Genomic DNA, 7,138 nt, shown 5'->3' on the forward strand with positions numbered 1-7,138 from the left:
ATATGATAATAGGCATAGAGCAACGAGAAAACCAAACAGCAACAACAAAAACAAAGCCATAGCATTCTACTGAATTCCCTTCTTACTGCAAAGCTGTGAAATATGGGATGCTATGAAGATAAAAAAGTAATGGATGTTAATGAATATTTCACAAGCATGTGCCATGCTGTCTTCTAACAACTATTTATTTTACATGGTTATAATCCAAATTAGTGAAAAAAATTTAAAACCAATCTGACCTGTATTATCAAACGTATTTGTTTTTAATTTCCCAGTGAGAATAAAAAGTAGAATAAAGATTATGTCTTTTGAAGGGGGCACTTCCCGTGAATTATACGTAAACTGGTATGCTCTAATATCCTTTGCAGTATTAATCAACAATGTTTGATTAGGTGAACTTATTTTTTGCATGTGTAATTTTCAGTTTACGAGTTTTTTGATTCATAATCAATTTTTGTAAACTGACCAACCATTTTTACCATTTCTTGTAAATTGATTCGTATGTTTGCTGCCTCCTCTGTACATCAATTTACGAGACAATTCATTTCTAAGTAATTAATTTTGTCCTCTTCTTTGTGGTTAATGAGCCTTGTCCTAATGTTTATTTTTTCTTTTTTTAACAAGTAATTATTAGAATACCACCAGAAAATAATAGTAAGCAAAAAAGAAAGGCAAAGGAATTTTGCCTTTCTCATCTTCTTCTTCTTGTCCTCTAGTCACTATCCCCTTCCTATTCATTCAAAGACTGTTTGTTTGACTTTAGACTTTACAATACAGGTGTAGTTTTGTGAAGTTGTGAAAATACAACCTTCATATGTTATTTGTATTGTGATTGTGGTGGTGGTAGTTGTGGGGTGTGTGAGTAAATAAAATTACTTCAGATAACATTTTGGCACAAAATTAAATATATAAATACACTATGCCAGGTAATTCCATTCCTAGGAATATGCAATAGAGAAACTCTTGCACATATCATGTCTCACAGCAAAAGATGGTAACAAGAATTTTCTTAGAAATAGCTCAGAACTGGGGCACCTGGGTGGCTCAGTCGTTAAGCGTCTGCCTTCGGCTCAGGTCATGATCCCAGGGTCCTGGGATCGAGCCCCGCATCGGGCTCCCTGCTCGGCGGGAAGCCTGCTTCTCCCTCTCCCACTCCTCCTGCTTGTGTTCCCTCTCTCTCCCTGTGTCTCTGTCAAATAAATAAATAAAATCTTTAAAAAAAAAAAAAAAGAAATAGCTCAGAACTGAAGCAACACAAATGTTCTTCAAGCTTAGAATGAGTAAACAAATCACTGGTGTATTCATGCAATGGAATAATATATAGCGAAGGACACAAATGAACTAGAGTTGCAAGTATCAGCTTGGTAACACTCAAGAACTTAATGTCAAAGCAGCAAATATTCATACAGTATTATACAAGTATGTGAACAGATGCATATCCATAGAGTTGAATATCAGTATATTTACAATACATATTGAAACTATAATAAAGAAAACTAAAGAAATATTCACCATGGAACTCAGAACAATGGGAAGTGAAAGAAGAGGGGTACACAGAATATTTCTAAGAAATCAGCAAGGGTCTGCTTTATGATCTGAGTTGTGCACAATTAGCGTTTACTTTCTTTTCCAAAAAAAGATTTTATTTATTTATTTGAGAGAGTGAGCGAGAGAGCATGAGCAGGGTTGGTAGGGGCAGAGGGAGAAGGAGAAGTTGACTCTCCTGCTGAGCAGGGAGCCAAACTCAGGGCTCAGTCCCAAAGTCCTGGGATCATGACCTGAGCCAAAGGCAGACCCTTAACCAATTGAGCCACCCAGGCGCCCCATGTTTGCTTTCTTTTTATTAAATCTGTAATACTATTGTTATTAATATCATTAAATTAGTAATATTATTATTAAAATATCCACATGGAGACTGAGGGAAAATTTTAGGACTCCCACTAACTTTTTTATTTAGTCCTAGCAATATTTAAGATTCATTTCCTACATATGTCCTAGGCCATCATCTCTCCAGTATTTTGATAAAGTCCCCCTGTACCCACATCACGCAAACACACAAACACATACAAGCATTTACGTTCTGTTGCTGCCTCTTCAAAATTTGGTGCTGAGCCAATATAAATCTTTGATTGTCCCAGAGTCTGTCTTCAGTTTTAACATTGGAACGTAACTTTGGGAGGAACTTTCTTGCATCACAGTGGTGTTGCTATAAAACATATATGTTTTGGGTTTTGGGTGGTTTTTTTTTTTGCATTCTTCTTTATGATGTAGTTTTGATGTGAATAAAACTCAATTTACCAAGTAGTTATTTGCTATAACCATTTTCGTCAAAATTTTTTGTCTTAACAAGTTTCTTACAACCTAAGACGAAAAGAGGTCTTTGGTGTCACCAGTGCTACTTTCTATACAAATTTCCCAACTTGGCGGCATTAGGAACAAGAAGATCTCTTTATTTTCTCCTCAGAAACGATTGTCTCCTCTTCTGCCTTCACACCGTGGCAGAAGTGACTTATAACAGCTCAGTCTTCTATATTTAATTGCATTTTAACTTGGAACCAAGTATAAAGGCAAAAAAGATGAAACCGTAATGACTACTAGTCCTCAGGTGACCTCTGCTGAATGTACGGGTCAGCCTCAGAAATGTGATGGTAGTCCTGATGCTGCATCATTGTTATCTCCTACACTATACTTTGTTTGACATATGATAATGCCAAGATTATGATGGTTGTGTGAAGCAAAAGATATCAACAATTCTGTTGGTTGAATGTGTTACTCTCATTTTAATACTTATTTATAAATTTTCATTTTACTTAGACTTAGAAATCTTACCTACAAGTAAATAAAGATTGGAGAGGTTAAGCTCAAGGTCATCTGGTGATTAGTAAAATCACATGCTAAATTCAATGCCTGGACCATAAAAATCAATGTGCATTTCATTACAACATATTTATCTTATTTCTAAAATCCCACAATACCCATAGAACAAAAACTTCCTGACAAGTCAAAACTATTCTATCTTACTTAGGTGAATTGGCTTTAATATATTCAGTACTTTACAGAACAAATAAAGTGCTATTGTAATATATTCAGATAATAATACAGAAATTACTTGGAAGTGTTTGAAAATAAGTTCTTGCTCTAAGAGTTTCTGCTTAACAAACCTAAAAGTCTATCATTTTTAAATGTCCACATTCTTTGAAGGATACTTAGATATTTTAACAGTTGTAAAGTTGGAAATAATTACAGTTGTATAAATAAAAACTCTTCTCATGCTTCAGTTAATTTTAATAAGTATAATTCATAATAAGTGCAATGCGGCATAGGATTCTAATAATGTAAATTCATGCCTTCTTGCCTAGGAACATTAAAAGGCCATGAGGCAGTGGGGAGGGAGCATTTATTAAAATTGAAAAGAAGATTGGGAATATGAATCGGCTTATATGTATATGCATTACAATGCTGCACATTAGCAGTTATATCAACCAATACTATTTTCTCTGTAAGCATGAGAGAAAAACGCAACACTTGAACCATTGTTTTTATATTGGGAAGAAAAAAAATGAATCCCAATTCAAGGTGACAATAACTGAGTTCAAGTTCTGGTCATGTTGCTTACTACCTCCTTAAATTTCTGAATCCTAGTTTTCAAACAGTGAAATAATTTTACCTGCCTTACCTATTGCATAGTGTTGTATTAAGGATTGAATAGAATTATGCCTCTGTGATTTGTTAGATAAATGCATATTAAAACCATATAAGTGCAACTACTATCTGTTGCATTCTCTGAAGTAATGCAGTCAAACTTATATATATATTTTATTTTAAATATAGTCAAGCTGTATATGAAAGCTACAAAAATCAACTTCAAAATATTTCATGGAAGGGCGCTTGGGTGGCTCAGTTGGTTAAGCACCCAACTCTTGATTTCGGTTTAAGTCATGATCTTAGGTCATGAGATGGAGCCCCACATTGGGATCCGTGCTTAGTGGGGAGTCTGCTTGAGAGTCTCTCTCTCTCCTTCTGACCCCCTCCCCCACTTTCACTGCCCCCTCCAAATAAATAAATAAATCTTAAAAAATTAGTTCATGAAAGAAGGGGATAATCAGAGAAATAATGAAATTCTTACAATTGAAAAATATGAAAGTAATTAATTCTACTTCAAATCTTGTGAGATTCAGCTTAACAGTAGCTAGAGGTAAATGCATAGCTTCTGATGAAAATATTTTAGCACCAGAAAAACTGAAAATTGCTGAGCCAACAATTCAAATCAAAATTTAAAAGAAATCAAAATAAAGTAATAATAAGGATAAAGCCATTAATTAATGAAATAGAACACAAAGGAACAGGAAGGTAAAGCGATATGGAAAATTAAATTCACAGAGTAATGCTGTATGACACAGATGAGCTTTAAGTTTGGGAACTGGGGGATGTCTTTTTCTGATTTAAATGAAGTGAGAGAAACTATAAGAGGTCAGAAATAGAAATAAAGTATAATTAATGTATTCAGTTAACAAGTATTTATTGGACACCTAATATGTGCCAGGAACTACTCCAGCACTTGTTTACAACAGTTTTAAAAAAAGATAAATATCTGTTAGAGCTTTTATTGTAATAGGAAAGATTGCTAAGCAAAATTTAAAAGTAAATAATACATTAAAAAGAACTCAGTGAAGCATGGCAAGGATTTCTGGGAATGGAGATTATAATTTTAAACAAAGCAGTGAGAAAGGCCTTATCATTCTCAAGTCAATCTCATTCTGAAAAATGCAAAATAACTCTTAGGTTCATTTTTCCATCAAAATCCAGACATAAATATTCAGTTGCTTACTTGACATTTCCACTTGGATTTTTAGTTCATATCTCAAATTTAAAATATCCAAATCTATATAGAATTAATATCAAAATCTGTACCACTTTGCCACTAAAACTGCTTGACCTGCAGTCTTCCTCATCAATCAATGGCAACCCCAGACTTTCGGTTAGTTAGAACCATAAATAGTAAGTAGATAAATAAATAAACAAAATAATCCAGAAATCCTTGTTTTCCTCTTTTTCTAACAAAGAACATCCAATTTGTAAAAAAAAAAAAAAATCTCTCAGAAGCAAAGTCAGAAATATCAAAAGTACTTATGTGAGTATTTAAAAGGATTTAACATATATATATATATATACACACACACACATATATATGAGTATGTGCATATGTGTAGGAATACATGTACATAAATACTTATTATTTACTGGATCAACAGAAATATATCTTTATGTATATATTGCATAATACATCACTATATTGCTTGTAATTATTTATCTGTGTATATGCACACATAAAATATGTATGTGTGTATGTGTAATGTGTGTAAGTAAATATAGAAAATATTTGAGCAATCTAAATTACAGCATTGTTTGAACTCATTTGAATAGACATCCTTAGGGCACTGTGACAACCTCTGAAAATCCACGTTCTTTCTAAGCATATATATAATGCTTAAAAAAATTTTAGTAATACACATCTAGATGCCAGAAATGTGAGAAAATAAATTTCTGCTAAAAAAAATTGCAATAAATCACATTTCAACATGTTTAAAGAATTGATAAGAAAAATAATGTTAAAGAACATGTATTTCAAAATTTAAAATGAATATTTATCAGTGAGTAAAGTCAAAAATCATTAAGCCCAGTAGGAAAGACAGTCACTGAATGATAGTCACTGTACCATAACAAGTTAAATCTGTGCAATGTAGCTGAAATACAGGAAATGTATGATTTTGAACATTTACATTTTTAAGAAGAATCAGTAAGCTTTACAATAGCTATACCCCAAATAAAAAGCAGAATAAATCTATAGATACAGTACTAAAAAAAAAATTAAGGACAGGACATACCTCAGCAACTATAAAATACGGATTCAACAGAAAACAAAAACAAAAGTTGATTCTTTGAAAAACTATTAAATTTGAACAAAACTATAATGATAGTGTAAGGGCAAGTCACACACATAAAAATAAATGCAAATATCCTCAGCAAAATATTAGAGTATTCTCAGGAGTGATTAAGGGAGATAATTCCTTATTGGACATTGTTTCAAGTATACAAATTTATTTCAGGGTTAGGGATGCATATTGTTCAAAATTAGAAAATTAGGGGCGCCTGGTTGACTCAGTCAGTTAAGTGTCCCACTCTTGGGTTTCGGCTCAGGTCGGCTTTGATCTCAGGGTAATGAGATTGAGCCCTACATTGGGCTCTGTGCTGAGTGTGGAGCCTGCTTAAGATTCTCTCTCTCCCTCTCATCTGCCCCTACCCCCACTGCTCACGCACAGGTCTCTCTCTCTCAAACAAAAAAAAATTAGGAAATTAATGTTATTCAGCTTATTACCATATTAAAAGAGAAAATATTAATTGCAAAAAAAACTTTTGATCAAATTTAAAAGTCATTATAAATAACTCTGTATAAAACTTTTAGCAAACCATAATAAAATGGCACACCTTAACTTCGTAAAGGGCATCTACCATAAATCTCGAGCAAACATGATCCATTTTTTTTTTCTTTTCTTTTTTTGATGGATCAGTTATTTAATTAGGTTCTTTGTAAGAAATTTGGAATACCAATTTGTGAGAGAAAACACAGAATACAGATAGCCCTGAAGCTGAGGAACAGCTTTGATTGTCGGCAGAATTTATGAGTCCACAGCTTTCTGATCAACCTTGCGCTGCTCTGTAATCTCGTATTTCTGTTTCTCTGAGTCAAAGATCTTGCCTTCCTGGTGTCCGGGTTTACTTCTTCTTGAAGTAAGCATCAGTGAGAAGTTTTGGGATTTTCACACTGTTGAGATCAATTTTGGTGGAGGTGGCAATGACAAATTTCTGGTGTGTTCTACACAGAGAAACTCAACTGAGGGCCAGAGGTCCAGTCACAAGTAGCAAGCCACTGCTCAGTTGCTTCAGGGAAACCAGCCTCTTGCCTCTGTGGTACCCAGTGAGGATGATCAGAATGGTCCCAGGAGTGATACTTGCTCACAGTTTTCTCACATGCTGCCTGCCAGGTTTTTTACTGTGCCTCAGCACACAGTGCATCTTTCAAGGTGCATCTTCAGTTGGATGATACCTAGGCACTTTATGAAGTTTAACCACTTGGGTA

At 33.9% G+C, this 7,138-nt stretch overlaps 1 pseudogene; it reads right to left on the reverse strand.

Annotated features, from left to right (window-relative positions):
* Positions 1-6,569: 6,569 nt before the first annotated feature.
* Positions 6,570-7,138, reverse strand: part of LOC145721369 (large ribosomal subunit protein eL6 pseudogene) — a 1,395-nt pseudogene continuing 826 nt past the window's right edge.

The sequence above is a fragment of the Leptonychotes weddellii genome, chromosome 5 (assembly GCF_054177405.1).
Source record: "Leptonychotes weddellii isolate Sample4059 chromosome 5, ASM5417740v2, whole genome shotgun sequence".
NCBI classification, from domain to species: domain Eukaryota; kingdom Metazoa; phylum Chordata; class Mammalia; order Carnivora; family Phocidae; genus Leptonychotes; species Leptonychotes weddellii.